The sequence below is a fragment of the Miscanthus floridulus genome, chromosome 1 (genome assembly GCF_019320115.1).
Source record: "Miscanthus floridulus cultivar M001 chromosome 1, ASM1932011v1, whole genome shotgun sequence".
Lineage (NCBI taxonomy): Eukaryota > Viridiplantae > Streptophyta > Magnoliopsida > Poales > Poaceae > Miscanthus > Miscanthus floridulus.
The window spans coordinates 32,365,554-32,384,822 of NC_089580.1; the positions used below are offsets into that span (position 1 = coordinate 32,365,554).

Here is a 19,269-nt window from a genome sequence, read left to right on the forward strand (position 1 = left end):
GTCAAAGAACGATCTTTCCCCCGGTTGAGACCACATCAAAGGTGTCTTACAAGGTCTGCCATACCGTGTTTTAAACGGCGACATCTTGATACTAGCTTGGTAGCTGTTGTTGTAAGAGAACTCTACATAGGGTAGGCATTTCTCTCAATTAGAGCCATAATTCAGTACACTAGCGCGAAGAATGTCTTCTAAGATCTGATTCACTCATTCAGTCTGTCCATCTGTCTGTGGGTGATAAGCGGTACTGAAATCAAGTTTGGTTCCAATGGACTTGTGCAGAGCTTCCCAGAATCGGGACATAAACTGAGGACCATGATCAGATACAATACTAGAGGGAGCTCCATACAGTCTGAGGATATGCTCAACATATAGATCTGCTAATTTTTTGGCATCGGTCTTGGTCTTAATTGGTACAAAGTGAGCAACCTTGGTCAAACGATCAACAATCACCCAAATGGAATCATTGCCTTTCTGTGAACGGGGCAATCCAACTATGAAATCCATGGATATGCTCTCCCATTTCCACTCGGGAACGTCAAGAGGCTTTAACAATCCTGCAGGCCTTTGATGTTTAGCCTTGACTCTATTACAGGTGTCATATCGTGCCACATGTCCCGCAATGTCTGTCTTCATGCCTTTCCACCAAAAGTGCTTCTTCAAGTCTTGATACATCTTTGAACCTCCAGGGTGAATACAGTACTTAGAATCATGAGTTTCTGATAGAACTTCCTCTCATAGTGCTAGATCGGAAGGGACACAGATTCTGTCCTTGAACCAGATGGTTCCTTGTTCATCTTCATGGTGGTTGGTCTTGTAGCCCAGTTTCATTAGACCACAGAGATATTTGATCTCTTCATAATTTTTCTGAGCTTGACGAATGCGATTTGTGAGATCATACTGTATGCGGAGCTCATTCAACAAGCCATGCGGTAGCATCTCAAGTTGGAAATCATCAATCTCTTCCTTGAGTTCAGGTGGTACGGATTCTATGATCAAAGTGTGACAGTAACTCTTGCAACTGAGAGCATCTGCAACTACATTAGCCTTTCTCGGATGATAGTGAATTTCTAGGTCATAGTCCTTGATCAATTCTAGCCATCGGCGTTGCCTCATATTTAGATCTTCCTGAGTGAAAAAGTACTTCAAGCTCTTATGATCGGTATAGATATCACACTTATTGCCTATCAAGTAGTGCCTCCAGATCTTCAAAGCATGCACAACTGCTGCTAACTCAAGATCATGAGTGGGATAACGGTTCTCGTGTTCTTTCAACTGTCGAGAAGCATAAGCTATCACTCTTCCACCTTGCATCAATACACAGCCAAGTCCTTGACGGGATGCATCACAATAGACCACAAAATCTTTGCTGATATCAGGCAATGCTAGCACAGGAGTTGTGGTAAGCTTCTGTTTCAATCCTCGGAAGCTTTGCTTGCACTCGGGCATCCATTCAAACTCCTTAGTCTTCTTCAGAAGGTTTGTCAATGGACGGGTAATCTTGGAAAAGTTCTCGATGAATCGGTGGTAATATTCAGCCAATCCCAAGAAACTTCTGACTTCAGTCACGTTACGAGGTTGATCCCACTCTTTCATAGCTTCAATCTTGGCTGGGTCAACTGCAACACCTTCAGTTGATAGTACATGGCCTAGGAAGGCAACTTTCTGTAGTCAAAACTCGCATTTGCTGAACTTTGCGTAGAGCTGATGTTGGGCTAATTTCTCAAGCACAGTTCTCAGATGATGTTCATGTTCTTCGGCGGTGGGTGAATAAACAAGGATGTCATCAATGAATACTACCACAAACTTATCTAGTTCATCCATGAAAACCTTATTCATCATGTTCATGAAGTATGCGGGAGCATTCGTGAGTCCAAAGGACACCACAGTGAACTCAAACTGCCCATACCTAGTCACAAAAGCTGTCTTCGGGATGTCACTCTCTCGAATCTTCATCTGATGATAGCCAGATCTGAGATCAATCTTGGAGAAATACTTGGCACCTCGAAGCTGATCAAGCAAATCATCAATCCTTGGTAGGGGGTACTTGTTCTTGATGGTGACTGCGTTCAAGTTCCGGTAATCAATGCACATTCTCATTGAGCCATCCTTCTTCTTAACAAACAGAACAGGGGATCCCCAGGGTGAAGCACTAGGTCTGATATACCCCTTCGAGATGAGCTCATCAAGCTATTTCTTGAGCTCGGCTAGTTCGTCAACTGACATGCGATAGGGTCTCTTGGCAATGGGTCCTGTTCCCGGTAAAAGATCAATGATGAACTCTACATCACGGTCTGGTGGCATACCCGGTAATTCTTTAGAGAATACATCGGGATAGTCTCTGACCATAGGCACATCATAAACTGTCTTCTCCTCTTTTTGTGATTCTAAACTGGCTTTAAGGGCACATAGGATAGAAGTGGACTTTTCGGACTGAGGTTCACACCTAATAACTTGGCCTGATGGGTGGGTCACTTGGACGTATCTAGGTGAACATGATATGATACTTCGGTGAATGGTTAGCCAATCCATACCTAAGATGACGTCTAGGCTCGTGGAAGGTAACAGGGTTAGATCGGCTTTAAAGATAAGACCCTCAATGGTAAGACTCACTCCCTTACAAATGTGGGTGCACTTTAGGTCTCCTAAAGGTGAGCTGGTGATGATAGGCTTTCCACGTGGGGTTACAGGCAGGTCATGCACTCGTGCAAACTTGGATGATATGTAAGAACAAGTTGCTCCAGAGTCAAATAGAACTGATGCAGTATTGTCATTAACTAAAAACATACCGTACACAACGTCAGGGATAGCCTGTGCTTCCTCAGCGTCTAGATGGTTGAGACATCCACGAGTAGCAGATCCCTTGAACTGAGACTTCTGAGCGGCTGCGTTCTGAGGGCACTCAGTGGCTTTGTGACTCGGTTGGCCACAAGCGAAGCAGGTGAAAGGCGCACCGCCTATAGGGGTTGGCGCGGGTGCCTTCTAGTTTCCAGTGCTTAGTGCAGAGCAGTTCTGTGCTGGACGTTCATTCGCTGAGCGGGGACGGTTGAAATGGTCCTGAGTGTTGCGGTCCTGAGCATAACGGTCCCGGGTGTAACGATCCTGAGCAGGGCGGGAGTATTTGGTGGTGTAGCCTCCACCACCCCTACTCGATCCAGGGTTGTCATCCCTGTTGTGGCGAGAGTGTTCCCTAGAGGGTGCATCTCTGCGGAACCTCTTGCGATCACAGCCACGGAAGGACTCCTCAGGCTTACGCTTCCTCTCCCTGTACTCCTCTCCAGCTTCAGCACGGTCCTTCTCGATCTGGATGCAGCGATCCACCAGAGCACGCAGCGTGCTACTCTCAATACCGCCCAACTTCAGCTTGATGTGCGGGTTAAGTCCCTTGTGGTAATAGTACAGCTTCTCCTTCTCAGAGTTCACAACATAGGAAGGTGCATAGCGTAGAAGGTTGGTGAAGCGAGTGGTGTACTCAGTCACCCTGTCCTTTCCCATCTTGATGTTGCGGAACTCGGCTTTGGCCTCCATGATACCCTTAGGAATGTGATACTCAGCGAATGCTTCGGCAAACTCATCCCATGAGATGTTGACAGGGTCCTCATGGAAATCACTGAAACTGTCCCACCAGGCATGTGCTGCACCTGTGAGCTGGTGTGCGGCAGCTCCGACACACTCATCGTCGGTGAAAGTAGTGAGGTCAAACTTCTTCTCCATCTCCTTGAGCCAGCCATCGGCTACAAGCGGGTCAGGGTCGGTGCTATCATAGGTGGGTGGCCTCAGCTTCAGAAATCCCTCCAGCTTCCTTTGGAAGTCATTTTGCTGACCTCCCTGGCGACGGTTTGCTCCGTCAACAAGAGCTACAAGAAGCTAGGTCTGTTGTGCCATCACCTCTGCCAGGTTCGGTGGTGGTGGTGGCAGAATGTTCTCCTCAACAAGCGGCGGGGTATTCTCCAGGTTGAAGGGTATCCCTCCACATCCACGGCCACGGTTGTTTCCACCACGCCCCCCGTTTGGTTCGACTGGTTCGGGGGTGTGCGCACGTCCACGGTTCATTAGGCGAGCAAATCGGCGGTTCGGCATCTACAACACGGATCATAGGAATTTTAGTGTTTGTGCCATAAGTGCTTATAATTCAGTATGATTACATGATTTTGACGATTTAAAGAAAAACATTTATACTATCCAACACTCATTACAAAGAAGCAATAAGATCCATAAGATGCAATAAGATCCAAAACATTCATTACATGGGTTTTATTACATAGCATCATCTCCAGTAGCTACACTTGGAGACTCGCGAGAATCGTACTACGCATAGTGTCTCATATTACATCTCATAAGGGGTACATCATGGGGTACAACTTATGGAAGCCACTGACATGACTCATGACCACGCAGGGTCATCTACTCTAACTCGTACACCGCAGCTGGGATACGACTATTCTCGATCTCGATCTCCTCGTCAGACTTGTGAAGTCGAGACACGTACTTCAAGGCCTCGGCGAGCTCCTCAAGAGGCTTGGCTCCAGGTAGGGTAGGGCAGACGTCTAGGTTGAGGCGAGTCGAGGCTAACTCAAACTCCTCTATCCTAGATTTCGTCTTGCTACGAATCTCTTTGGGTAGCTGATCCCACATACCCTTCATCTCCCTGAGACGCTTCTTGTCAGACTTCTGCCAAGCCTGCCAAGTCCTCTCACACTTGTCCTGTAGGTACTCGTTCTGCCTGAGTGCCTCGATCAGGTGACCCTGGTTGCGAATGGCCTTCTTCTTGAACTCCTCTAGCTCCTGAGTCATGGTCTTGTTCTTAGATTGGATTTTCAGCATATCAATCCCCTTGGACCTCTCTCTGTCTCCTCTACGGTTGAACTCAGCCTTCTTGTCGTCCAACTCTCTGCAACTCCAAGACCTTGCTGTTGAGGTAGCAGTTCCTGTTGCCTAGGTCGGCGGCTTTGTCCTGTAAGTCAGCGACCTCGGCTCTATGGACTTCTTCATGACGGTTGAGCTCGTCCTATAGCTTGGCAACTGTCTCAAGTAGACTAGCTCGCTCCTGTGCTCCCTGTGAGTCTCGCTCCTGGTACTCCCACAGAAGGGCCTGGTCCTGACGTCTCCTCTGCTCAAGCTAGGTCACGTACATGTCCTACTCTAGTAGGTGGATAGCCAAGACGCGAAGGCATCTGTCCTCCTCGGCAAAGATAACTCTGTCGGCTGTGAAACTCTGCTAACTAGGGGTAAGGCTAAGGTCGAGGGCCTAGGGAAGTAGATGGAACTCTATCGTCTTCAGGTGCTCGTAGTGGTCCCTCATCACTCTGCAAAGTGCCCTGTGTGTGACATCTCATAGTCCCTCCTCGACTGTGTCCTCTATAGTCAACTCGGTGAAAGCTAGGATAGAAGGTAAGGTAGTGCTAGCTGGGAACTCCACTGAGGTGACAACCGATCTTTTGATTCCTCCTTCCTGAGCTGACTTCCCGGTGCAGGTGACCTTGACAAGCTCGTCAGGGACTCCTAACGTGACGAGAACTCGGTAGAGGGTCTGTGCAAAAACCCCGAGCTCACGTAGGCCGAAGGTAAGCTTGGCGTGGTCTAGAGGTAGCGGTCCTAAAGGCGGCCATTCGACGTTCGTTGCCATCTGCATGTTTTAAGGAAAACAGGTGTTAGCAGGTCAATAAATAGATAAGCCTTGCATAAAAGTAAATGCAGGGTCGGTATATAACCGAAAGAAGGGTTGTTCACGTCCTATTCTATCGTCCATTTCTGAGGGTTTCGTCCTAGGGTCAAGTATGGCTCTGATACCAACTGAAACGACCTGATTTCCGCAAAGAGAAATCCACAGAGTCGAAGAGTATTATGACCGTTGTAGATCATATTACCCAAATTCTAGTCGAATACCACATCCATACAACGATAATATCAGAGTACATAAAGTGCGGAATTACATAAATTATTACATCGCCGCATCGACGGAATCAAAAGTAGCATTCATCCAGAACAGCTTGGAGATAAGATCGCCAAAACTCGAGCGTAGGAACGAACCCCTCAACCGTCAAACTCCTCAGAGCTATACTCCTCAGCAGAACCTGTGTGCCAAAGTTTATCAGTACGATTTGTACTGGCCACTCCCACCCTATGAGCTATGCTTTGTGGAAATTGGATGCAAGTTGGATATAATCAAAAGAAACCTATAAGGCTGGGGTTTCCTATGTATTAGCATATCAAGTATATAATAGTATAGTCAAGTTTTTAACACCATTCCCACACACATTCCACCCCATTTCCGTCCAGAGCCAGGTTTCAATCCTGGGATCGATATACCACCATCTCCATATCATCACCATACCATCGCTCAGTCGACAGGCCAACTCCCTCTCGGCACTGTCTCATGGCCCGTAGCCCCTGGCTACGACCGACACTCTCTCACGAGGGAAGAAGAGAAGGACTCATCTCGCTATCTAGTTTAAGCGAAACCCAGGAAAGGTCCATAGCCGACCAGTCGGCATATGTATCGATCGATCAACCATACACTCTGTAGAGGTTTTATATAACCACAAGATCTACCTTCTTCGCTGACCGTCGTCAACTGGGCTGATTCCGACCGCTTGCTAGCCTAGGATAATGCCACTCTACCATTCAGCCCTGGTACACCCCAAGTCTAGTCTAGGGTGACTAAAACTGTGAGTCATGAGCTGGGTCCACAAGGTCTCCATGAAGTCTCAAAAGGGTGTAGGGGGAATCCTCCGTGCCCCATACCTCCTTGCACTGTCCGCTATCGGCCGAGCAGTAGTGGCAATATCCTACCAAGTAGTCCGATCGTCCCGCACCATATAGGGCGAGTGGTACGTAAGGCTTCTCGGTGAATCTGAGTACTAGTAAGTCCTTAGGGATGACTAAGCCAGAATATCTTCAACAGAGTTTCCATTTACCGTGCCATCACAGCACCTCCACCCTGGGCTCCTCCCATCATAGGTTCACACCCAGGGCCACCTCATATCACCATTTACCCACCACAGGTATCCATTCCAGGGGTGCCCAGGTAGCACCCCACGGCAAGACTTGCCCCAGGCTCGTCGTATACTCCAACTTGGTCGACACAACCCTCACCCTCCACACACCCAAGTCACACACGTAGCACTCTTCCCAAAGTCCAGATAACTCCAGTTTCCACCACGCATCAATATAGTATATATAAGCGTAGTAGAAATAATAAGCAGTGAAATATAGCAGCGAGCGTGTGACTAGCCTAACAGCAGGGTGAGCAGGGGTAAGGTTGCGTCAAGGTAAAGACCTTCAAGAAAGCATACTACCATGCAAGTCTTATAATAGTGTGATTATAACAATAAAGTAAAGCAATAGCAGCTCTATATTAGCCATGCGTAATAGGTGCTACGAGATTGGGTGGGATGTGGCACCTTCCGTGTAGTCGTCTCCGTACTCCTCACGGTACTCTCGGTCCTCGTCCGTCTGGTTCTCCTCCGAGTCTACAAACGATAGCATTATAGTCGTGTTAGCGACGTCTATAGAATAGCACAAAGAAGCAATGAAAATTCAAAAGAGCCAAATGCACACAAACATGGGTCCATTGTGTAGAGCTCGATTTTAGATGAATTTTGGTCTGGGTTTCATATTTTTCCGAGTTCGTATGAATTAGTTATGATTTTCCGAAGTTTAAATCATTTCCGAAAATGGAAAAGGCTGAATTAATCCTGGGCTGACACGTGCCACACTGTGACTGGTCCATGTGGCATGCTGACGCCAGCATGACGTCAGCATGGCGTCGTCATCTTGGTTCCGAGCTGACAGGTGGGGTCCCGCTGACGTCAGCACGACGTCATCAGCTCCGACAGGTGGGACCAGGGGCTCTTGGGTCACTGACATGTGGGTCCAGTCAAAGTCAACGTCAAGTCAACGGGCGAGTCAACGGTCAACGGATCACAGTCACTGACAGGTGGGGGCAGAGCTGCTGACGTCAGTAGCTGACGTTATCATGACGTCAGCATGACGTCATCTCGGCTGTTTCATCCTCTGACAAGTGGGTCCCGCATGGCGGTGTCACTGACATGTGGCCCCGGTCAATGGTCAACGTTGACCGGTCAATGGTCAATACAGGCTGGGCCTCGACTGGGCTGGTTGGGCCTGGATTTGGGCTAGGCTTGGCCCACCACATGGCACGCGTTGGTGCGGCCACGTCACGACCTTGGGCCTTTACTGGGCTCTGGTCCACCGATCCGGTGCATGGAGGACTGCGCGGTGTTGGTTCATGGACCGTAGACACGGTCTACGTAGTCTGGGTCCACCGATCCTTCTCCGTTTGGTTCACCAGGACCGGGTGCACGCGTGCGTGAACCAGGCGAGGAGAATTCCCCATCGTCCCCGACGCTCCCGCCGGTGGTGAGCTCACCGGCGAACCCCTCCAGCGACGCGGGTGTGCAATTAAGGTGGGCAAAAGCTTGGCCTTGCCATGGCGGGTGCCCCGGTGAGGTTAACGTGGTGGCCGGGCAGCTCCAGTTGGCTGGCCGCGGTGGCGGCGGTCCTCGTACACCGACGAGCGGCGGAGTGGTGGCTGTGGCGGCGGTACCGGAGATTGGTGGTGCGCACGAGCTCCCCGACGCTGCTACGGCCATGGCGAGCAGGTCGAAGGGGCTCCGGGAGCTCTCAACGCCTCCGGCCACTATGACGGCGGGCTTGGTCATGGCGGCGCTCCGGTGACAGTGTCGCGTGGTCGAAAGCAGGGCTGCGGCGATCTTCTTGCTCACTAAGCATGCACGCGGCATGTCCCACGGAACGGCGGAGCTTGGCGTGATGTTAACGGCGGCGTGTCCGCGGTGGGGTGGCCAAGGCGGCCTCGCCATGGCCGTGCTCTAGGCCATGGTGAGCGCGCCCGAGCGTGTCTGCGTGCGTGCCCTGCGTGCGTGTGTCTAGTGGCCGTGTCTTCGAGCAGCGCGTGCGTGCGCATCGACCAGTGCGTGTGAGCGTGGGTGCTTGTGTGCGCGAAGAGAGTGGCGGCGTGCGGTGTGCTCGAGCAGGGACGGCCCGATGTCGACATGGCGTTTGTAAGCTCGTGCTCGTGCGTGTGGTGTGTAGTTGGCCACGGCTTGACCTCAAATTGGCTTAGCATAGCACCGCAAGGCTGAAGAAGACGATCATGGAGGTCTTTTGGTGGCAGTTTGGCTAGGCCGAAGCTTGGCTTGAGCTCCGGCGTGGTTTATTCATGGCGGCCAGGGGCTTGGAGTTGGTCTTAGTCGTAGGAGGCTTACCGCGGTGTTCTTGACGGTGTGGTGCGGCGGTGCAGCGAGATGGTGTGGCCGTGTAGCTCCGGAAGCAGTGCAGTGCGGCGTTGCTCGCTCCGGCTCCGGCGAGCTCCTCCCCGCAGCGGCTTCCTTCTCCTCCTTGCTTCTCCCTCCTCCCTCTCTCTTGGCTTGACGCTGTGTGGTGCTGTGTCACCAGCGGCGACGGCGAACGGGCTGAGGGTTAGGGCTCACGGACGTTGGCTTTTATAGCCGAGCTCCAAGGGCTCCAATGGTGGACGGCGATCGGGCGGTGGTGATGCGTGCGGCGCATCCGACGACCCGCGTGCGGTAGCGTAAGCGCGGCGCAAGGGGGAAACAGGGTCATGCTTCTTGCGTGACCCCCTGGCCCGCGCCTGCCACGCTGGTCGGCCCCCAGTCGCGCGGGGAGAATGCGTGGGCGAGGGGAAGAAGACGCTACCGTGCTGACAAGCGGGGTCAGGTCGTCGGGCGCTTGGCGCGATGTGGCTGCGTGCGGCGCGTGATGGCTGACGAGCGGGCCCGGCTTGTCAGCGGTTGTGCGCGTGCGGGCGGCGATGCTGGGCCGGCTTCGTGGGCTACGCGCGTGAAAGGGCAGGCGAGGCTCGGCTGGGCTAGCTGGGCCGGTCGAGGCAGGCTGGGCTGAGCTGCTGCCTCCCTCTTTTCTTTTCCATTCTTCTTTTTCTTTTGTTTTTCTTTTCTTTATTTGCTTCAAATTGATTTGGAGTTTGAACCATATAGCTTCACACACTTATACATGGTATATGTAACTTGTCCAAGGGTTAGAATGGTGGCCTAGACTCATCCCATATATTTGGGATTTATTGGCTATTTTTGCTATACCGATATTAGTTATAGTTTTCTATTTTATGTATTTTATCCTTTGAGTTGAGTATTAATTGTTTGAAAGTTTATTAATTATTAAAGGAGTTACATAAAGCAATGAAAATCCAAATCACATGTTACAATAATAATTATGCATGCAAGGTTTTACGTGTTGGGGATTTAAACACTCATATATGACATGTGTCATGATATGGTTGTGAAAATGACTACTTAGGTTATACTTACATGCAATACTTAAGGTTGGCTCCTACACATGGCACTCAACATTGCTTGGGGTTTAAACAAAAAATTTTCAGTTAGGATTTTTGGTGTGTAGATTTTTGGGTTGTTACACGTAGCTCCTTCCAGTAGCGTGAGAGGAAGTGTATCGATCCTTCAAACGAGAGTTTCTCTGAGTCATGTGTGACATGATATACTGACTGGGACGCCCGTATCCACAAACCCGTCTACTTGCTATAGCCGCACTTGGAAAAAAATCGTCAGCTAGTCTCTTTTCAAAACAAAAAATAAGTAGGAAACATTATCTGTTGACACCTACCATAAATTCACGACACATACGAAAATATCCAAGGTAAAGGGCAAGAGACTCTGTCAATTCATCCAATGAGTAAGCAGGACAGTGAAGTTAGAAATCCTTTAAGTCTCTCTTGAATTTAAGTAAACTCCGGCCCTCAAAAGTAAACAAGTTTTCAAGGGTAGGGGTAGCCTTTACTAGCCAGCAAGTAAGATAACAAAGCTCTTTTTTTCAATATAAGAAAAGGTAGTAGTTTTCCACGGCGGTGGGGCCTCAATGGAGGAGAACTTTCCTGTTCATCCTACGCTACAGCATAGGCAATATCCAAGGTATAAAAGCAGTTGGAAAGAAAAGCTACAGCATATGACTAGGACACGTGAACATATATCACTAATCCACGATAGGTGCTCACGACTGCCCCCACAGGTGTTTAGATCTCATTTTATAGTAATTATTACCTTTGCATAGTAAAAATCTCCTAATAGTAGGTTTTGGTTAGATGGCCTCATTTTAATTCTTCTACCTTATTCTGATTTTTCTTAGAAGATTCAAACAGACCATGCTCACACCGTCCATTTATAGTAAGTCCTAGGAGTTATTGAAACGGCCAACCTTTACTAGCTTCATTTTCATCTAACCTGTGTGCCTCGATGCCCCACCAATAAGGAGCCAGCATCAGAATTCAGAAAAGAATGAAGAAACCTCTCCAAATAGATAAAATATAAGAAAGCAAATTGTGCTTCATGTTGAAAAATTAACAGGCGCATGAAGCAAAGATTTTCATACACAGATAGATTAGTCTTGGAAACTCTTCTTATTTTTCTTTTCTTTTGAAAGAAGCAACGGTGTGCAATTTGCAGGGCACGATTGCGCTAACCTCTTGCACTTTTTTAATGGAAAATAGCATCATTATTTTGCATTTTTATCTAAAATGAAATGATAAGATAGTCCTTCTGTAGTCCTATATATGTGTTCAGTGAAAATAAAGAGCCTCCATCCCAAAATAATTGCACACCTCATTTTTCAAAGAGTCAAACTTTTGACTAAATATATAAAAACAATTATTAATATTTATGATGTGCAATAAGTATAATTAGATTAAGCACCACAAAATTCCTCATAATAAAACATATTTTTATAGTAAACATATAAGAGATACAAATGTTGATAACAGATGTGCAGTTATTATGAGACAGAGAGTAACCTGTACCTGTTGTGTGTTCACAATTTCCTAATGCGGCAGGTGGCTGCGGTGCGTGCGTGGTCCTCGTCTCCCAGTACAACCCCGTCACTGACGAGGTGACCGAGTTCTCAGCGAGCTCCTGCCTGACACTGCTCCGTAGCATTGACCGCTGCTCGGTGACCACGAGCGAGGGCATTGGCAACACCAAGGATGGTTACCACGCAGTGTAGCAGCGTCTCTCGGGCTTCCACGCCTCCCAGTGCGGCTTCTGCACGCCGGGCATCTGTATGTCTATCTTCTCCGCGCTGGTCAAGGCCGACAAGGTGGCCAGCCGTCCTACCCCACCCACGGGCTTCTCCAAGCTCACCGCCTCGGAGGCTGAAAAGGCCGTGTCCGGCAACCTGTGCCGGTGCACCGGATACAGGCCCGTCGTCGACGCCTGCAAGAGCTTCGCGGCAGACATGGACCTTGAGGATCTGGGTCTCAACTGCTTCTGGAGGAAGGGTAATGAACCTGCTACTGTCAGCAAACTACCTGGCTACAAAAGTGGCGCAGTCTGCACCTTCCCGGAGTTCCTCAATTCTGAGATCAAGTCCTCCAGGGAGAATGCAGATGGTGCTGCCGTGGCAGTCTCCAGTGACGACTGGTACCACCCTGAAAGCATTGAAGAGCTCCACAGGTTGTTTGATTCCAACTGGTTTGATGAAAATTCTGTGAAGATTATGGCTTCAAACACTGGGTCTGGAGTGTACAAGGATCAGGACCTCTATGACAAGTACATTGGCATTAAAGGAATCCCAGAGCTATCAGTCATCATCAGCAGCAGCAAGGGAATTGAACTTGGATCAGTTGTGTCCATCTCTAAAGCCATTGAGGTGTTGTCAGATGGAAATCTGGTCTTCAGAAAAATTGCCGATCACCTAAGCAAAGTGGCTTCACCATTTGTTCGGAACACAGCAACCATAAGTGGCAACATAATCATGGCACAGGTTGTCATTTGAGTCAGACATAGCAACTGTACTACTAGCTGCAGGTACAACAGTCATAATCCAGGCGACTTCCAAAAGGTTGTGCCTTACTTTGGAGGAGTTCTTGCAGCAGTCTCCATGTGATTCTAGGACCCTGCTGATGAGCATATTCATCCCAAATTGGGATTCAGATGGCGTCACCTTTGAGACATTCCGAGCAGCGCCTCGGCCATTTGGCAATGCCGTCTCATATGTCAATTCTGCTTTCTTGGCAAGGACTTCAGCCGATGCAGCTTCAGGGGAGAATCTCATGGAGGATATATGCTTGGCGTTTGGCGCTTATGGAATTGATCATGCCATCAGAGCTAGCAAGGTAGAGGATTTTCTGAAGGGTAAACCGGTGAGCTCTTCTGTTAGCAATTCAGTTGCTTAAAGAGACTGTTTCATCATCAGAAGGCACAACACATCCTGAGTATAGGATCAGTTTGGCTGTCAGTTTCTTGTTCACCTTCTTATCTTCCTCAACCAAAAGCATGAATGAACCAGCAAAGGTTAACATTATCAATGGATCATATACTAATGGAACTAGAGATAGTACCAGTGGGTACTCACTGAAGGAGCATCTTAAGGTTGATAGAAATTATTTGCCAATACACTCAAGACAAGAAATGGTTTTCGGTGATGAATACAAGCCAGTCGGCAAGCCGATCAAGAAAGTCGGGGCAGAGCTCCAAGCTTCTGGTATATATTTTTTTCTCCAATGTACAACGTTGCCATAAATTTGATTTCGATAGCTTGAGCTTCAGTTTACTTCAGCATATTCCGCAAAATATAGTGATCCTTCTTTTCATTTTAGTCCAATAGTTTTGTCAGTATTGAACCATCTGATAAGCTACAACCATATGCATATTTTCTCTCACATTATTGGTTACTGTATGCACTGAACTATATTTATGTTTCTTACACAGGGGAGGCTGTGTACGTCGATGATATCCCTGTTCCCAAGGGTTGCTTGTATGGAGCATTTATCTACAGCACACGCCCTCATGCTCATGTGAAGGGCATCAACATCAAATCATCTTTGGCTTCACAAAAGGTCATCACAGTCATCACTGCAAAGGATATTCCCAGAGGCGGACAAAATATTGGATCCAGTTACCCGATGTTGGGAGAAGAATCACTTTTTGCAGATCAAGTTGTCGAATTTGCTGGTCAAAATATTGGCGTCGTGGTAAAGGTCATCACAGTCATCACTGCAAAGGATATTCCCAGAGGCGGACAAAATATTGGATCCAGTTACCCGATGTTGGGAGAAGAATCACTTTTTGCAGATCAAGTTGTCGAATTTGCTGGTCAAAATATTGGCGCCGTGGTAAGGTTTCTTAAACTGACCTTTATAAGATTAAATGAACCAGTAATAAGTTGGTGTATACCCAGAATCTTCAAAATTCTAGCAAGCTTACTACGCCATGTTGCTTTTCAATCACTCAGATTGCTGAAAGACAGAGGTATGCTTATATGGCTGCAAAACAAGCTGTTATTGAGTACAACAATAACAACAACAACAACAACATAGCCTTTCAGTCCCAAGCAAGCTGTTATTGAGCATAGCACAGAAAATTTCCAGCCACCAATTCTGACTATAGAAGATGCCATCCAACAGAGCAGCTACTTCCAGATTCCACATTTTTATCTCCTAAGCCAGTTGGTGATTACAACCAAGGGGTTTCTGAGGCTGATCACACTTTGTCAGCAGAGGTACATAGTACTTCCTTTTATTCCAAAGGCCAAAAGGGGGCATACTCTGAGACCTAAAAGTGTCCAGCAAGGGCAACACTCACACCAAGTACTTTTTGTTTCCACAGGTAAAGCTTGAATCCCAGTACCATTTTTACATGGAGACACAAGTGGCACTAGCTATTCCTGATGAAGACAACTGCATAACCATCTATTCCTCGGCGCAATTTGTTGAGATCACACAAGATTTAGTTGCAAGGTGCCTTGGCATTCCATTTCACAATGTCCGTGTGATCACCATAAGAGTTGGCGGAGGCTTTGGTGGAAAGGCAATGAAAGCAATACACGTAAGTCCTGATTAACTAGAGCTTTGCTTTGCTAAACATCGTCTATGTACAATTAATAATGTATTATCTACTGAAGTGCATGATCTGAACAGAAGACTGTTTGAGATGCAAATGTGTTAAAAGATAACCAAGAGTTTCCTCCTTGTCAGATTGCATGTGCATGTGCCGTTGCCGCATTCAAGCTACAGCGTCCTGTTAAGATGTACCTTGATCGCAAGACGGACATGATAATAGTAGGTGGGCGACACCCTATGAAAGCAAAGTACTCTGTTGGGTTCAAATCAGATGGCAAGATCACAGCCCTGCACCTAGACCTTGGTCTCAATGCTGGAATAGCACCGGATCTTAGTGCAATATTGCCAACTAATATCATAGGCAGTTTCAAAAAGTACAACTGGGGGGCTCTTGCATTTGACATCAAGCTCTGCAAGACGAATGTCTCATCAAAGACAACAATGTGGGCTCCTGGAGATGTGCAGGGATCATTTATTGCATAAGTCATCATTGAGCATGTTGCATCAGTGCTCTCAGTTGATACTAACACCATTAGGAGGAAGAACCTTCATGACTTCAAGAGCCTTGCAGTGTTCTACGGAGAAAGTGCGGGTGAAGCTTCCACATACACCCTGGCCACCATGTTTGATAAGCTGGCCTCGTCTCCAGACTATCAGCACAGAGCTACAATGGTTGAGCACTTCAATAACAGCAACAAGTGGAAGAAACGAGGCATTTCTTGTGTACCTATCACATTTGAGGTGCGGCTTCAGGCTGCTCCAGGCAAGGTGTCTATCATGAATGACGGTTCAATTGCTGTTGAGGTTGGAGGGGTTGAGATAGGCCAGCGCTTGTGGACGAAAGTGAAGCAGATGACAGCATTCGGGCTGGGACAGCTGTGTGCTGATGGCGGGGAATGCCTCCTTGACAAGGTGCGGGTTATCCAGGTCGACACAGTGAGCATGATCCAGGGAGGGTTCACCGGTGGGAGCACCACTTCTGAAAATAGTTGCGAAGCAGTTCGGCAATCGTGCCTTATACTTGTTGAAAGGCTGAAGCCTGTAAAGGAGAGTTTGGAGGCTAAGGGTGGCACAGTGGAATGGAGTGCCTTGATTGCTGAGGTGAAAATACCCTTATGCTATGACTTTATCTATTGTCGCATACCAATTAACCTGATTGAAACAGATACCAAGAATCACATGTAGTTATTCCAATATTTTGCCTCCCTCATTTCCATCATCAATGTACTGCAATCAGTAGCGGTAGCAAATAAGTGTGAGGAACTCATGATTTGACAGTTCCTATTGTTCGTGCCATTTGTTTGTCATTTGCAGGCAAGTATGGCAAGTGTGAACTTATCGGCGCATGCATACTGAAACCCTGATCCAACTTCCAGTAGTTACTTGAACTATGGAGCTGGCATTAGTGAGGTACCCCTGATCCAAATTGCTATAATGATACTGTAAATGCAATTAACAAGCAAAATTGTTGGAGGCTGCAGTTTCAGTTCTTCTCGAAGCTGAGACATGATTGAAAATTTTATCACAGGTGGAAGTTGATGTACTGACAGGAGCAACCACGATCCTACGGAGCGACCTTGTTCATGACTGCGGTCAGAGCCTGAACCCTGCAGTAGACCTCGGCCAGGTTAGCCTCAAACAAAACCTGATGTTGTAGACCGTTGCCAATGGAAATACGCTGCTCTGAACACTGTTATTGATTCACTCAGGTGGAAGGCTGATTCATCCAAGGAGTAGGCTTCTTCACAGACGAGGAGTACAAGACGAACGCCGACGGCATGGTCATCCATGATGGCACATGGACGTACAAGATCCCCACGGTCGACACCATCCCGAAGCAGTTCAACGTCGAGCTGATCAACAGCGCCCGCGACAAGAAGCGTGTCCTTTCATCCAAAGGTGAAACTATTCTCACAGTGTCTCATCTCATCCCCTCGGACATTGTTGGTCGTTGCAGACTTTCTGAACCTCCTGAGAACTGCAAAAATACTGCAACTTGAGCTCACGAACGAGGCACCAGTGGCTGCCTGCGACCCTGACATACTCTCTGGATTTGATCTTTGCAGCGTCAGGCGAGGCACCGCTTCTTCTCGCGTCCTCGGTGCACTGCGCAATGAGGGAGGCCATCAGGGCCGCCAGGAAGGAGTTCTCTGTCTGCACCGGTCCAGCGAACTCCACCGTCACGTTCCAGATGGACGTGCCGGCAACAATGCCCGTCGTCAAGGAGCTCTGCGGCCTCGACGTCGTGGAGCGTTACCTCCAGAGCGTGTCAGCCGGCCCAGCCACCACAACTGCATAGAACCTGAAGAATGCAAGCGCCTCGGCCGTGCAGGAGGCTGATAGCCAGTGTAACTAAAATCATGGCGTGTTTAGCCTGGCGTGACGTGTGTTGTTGTGATGTACGGAGTATATTTAGAAGGGCACTGTAAATAACAATGGCTAGCAGCGAGCATGACGAATGTTTGGAGGAAATCATTTGCAACGAATCCATCGTCGGTGCGTACCTGGCTGGATAGATGGGGATCGATCGGCTCGGACCAGTTCGGCGCCTAGCCCAGCTGCCTGTTAGGCTTCAGGCCTCACCGGCGGACAGTGGCCGCTGCGCCTCCTCGAGCGCCATTGGCTGGCTTGGTGCCGGTTGGGGGAGAGCGGACACGGCGAGCCCGATCGAACTGGCGGCGGGGAGGGGAATGAATCACCTCCGCTTGAATCGCGGGACCTAGCAGGCCTGCCAGTTCGGCAAGGGCCCCGGTTACTTGGATTCGTCGCAGCCGCAACGGGCGTATTCCGCCGCCGCCGCCGCCAGCGTGAGGTTGCCGGCGGTCGGTGGCAGGCGGTCACTTCCTTCTTTTTGCTCTGGTCTCCCCTATTTCTCGACATGGTTAATCAGGTGCGTTGAGTTTTGATCTGACGGACGCCGTGTACGTGGTGGTCGGTCGTGTTCCACTCACTGCTCTACGCAGACACCGACAAAACTGAAGACGTCGCTATACAAGGCTAAGCAATTGCTGAATTGATCTTCTATAATCCGTACATATACCGTACTCACATTATCTACGCGCAAATAAGCTTCCTAATTTTCTACTCACTCCATTCTAAATTAGAAGATGTTTTAGCTTTTCTAGGTTAATAATTTTTGTTACGCGCTTAGATATATATTTGTCTACATATATAGCAAATGACTACTCCTATCCGCTCGTCTCATCCAGCTTATCCACTCGTCCAGCTGAGTCACCACAGTTTCTGAGAAAAAAAAACACCACAGGTCCGCAGCGGAGCTAGGACCGTGCTTCTCGTGACGGCTGGCCGGGGCACAGGCCGCCCACACACATCTCATGCTTGCCGCAGCCGGCGGTGGCGCGCTCCCCCATAGCCGACGTCCACCTCCCCTACCCTGGTGGCCCCTTCCCCTACCTCGACGGCGCCGCTCCCCTCACCCCGACGTCCTCACCCACCGGGAGCGCCCAACATCCGCAGATCCGGTGGCACGGCGATGTTGCAAGGGAGTGGGCAGCTTTGCCCCACCTCGGCGCAGCGCCCTCCCCACCCTAGACGGCGCCCTCTCTCACCCTGGCGACCGAGCTCTCCCCCACCCCGGCGGCCGGAATTGACCGGACGGCCTTCTCCTCCCCTATGTTGCATATGTATGTTTCAAGGGTTTCAGACGTTTCAGATGTATGTTGTATTTGTTTCATATGGATGTTGCAAAAGTAGATCGGGGGATGTTGCATGTGTTGCATATGTTGCAATTGTTTCAGAGGCATGTTGCAAGCGTATGTGGCCGGGTCCATACCTTTGGCTGCATCGTCTTTCCTGGCACCGGCAGGGCATCCATACGACGTCGTGGCCAGGTCCTTCCGAATCGGAAGCGCTGCGCGCCCTTCCTCTCTTGTCTCTCGGGGGCACGGGCCCTGCGTGAAGCGCGAAATGGAGTGTAGCGTGGGGGCGTCCGTCCGGACGTCCGGGTGCTAGCACTTTCGTATAGCAAATACTATGAATCTAGAAATGCCAAAACGACTTCTAATTTAAGACAGAGGAAGTACATAGTATACAGCTAAGTGTGCATTCACTTAGTACGTGTTCTCATGTGCTTATTAAACATAGGAGAAATTAGGAGGCATTTTATATTAAGAAAAAATTGGCATCTAAATCTGCTTTGGCGGGAACTTAATCTAGATGAAGCATGTTCGCTGGGTCGTAAACGATCGTAAATTTTCAGCCAGAATAGTATTTTTCTCTCACGCCAAACCAGCCAGCAGTAATAATCCACGATCATATATGATCGTATCAGCACCAGCCGAACAGGACGATGGTCTGCCAGATCTAGGATATACATCCACATTCTCGATCGGCTGAGCTAGCACAGCTCCCTAACACGGATTATTTAATATTTTTTTAAACCCAGT

The 19,269-nt window shown here is 48.8% G+C and overlaps 1 long non-coding RNA gene and 1 pseudogene across 1 annotated transcript; one reads left to right on the forward strand and one right to left on the reverse strand.

Moving 5' to 3' along the window:
* Positions 1-17,173, forward strand: part of LOC136477775 (indole-3-acetaldehyde oxidase-like) — a 30,672-nt pseudogene extending 13,499 nt beyond the window's left edge.
* LOC136477784 (uncharacterized) lies at positions 5,936-17,711 on the reverse strand. Its single transcript, XR_010764097.1, has 3 exons — positions 17,368-17,711; positions 7,401-7,469; positions 5,936-6,071 (listed from the first exon to the last, which is right to left on the reverse strand). It is a non-coding gene; the product is annotated as an uncharacterized lncRNA (long non-coding RNA).
* Between the last annotated feature and the right edge of the window lie 1,558 nt (positions 17,712-19,269).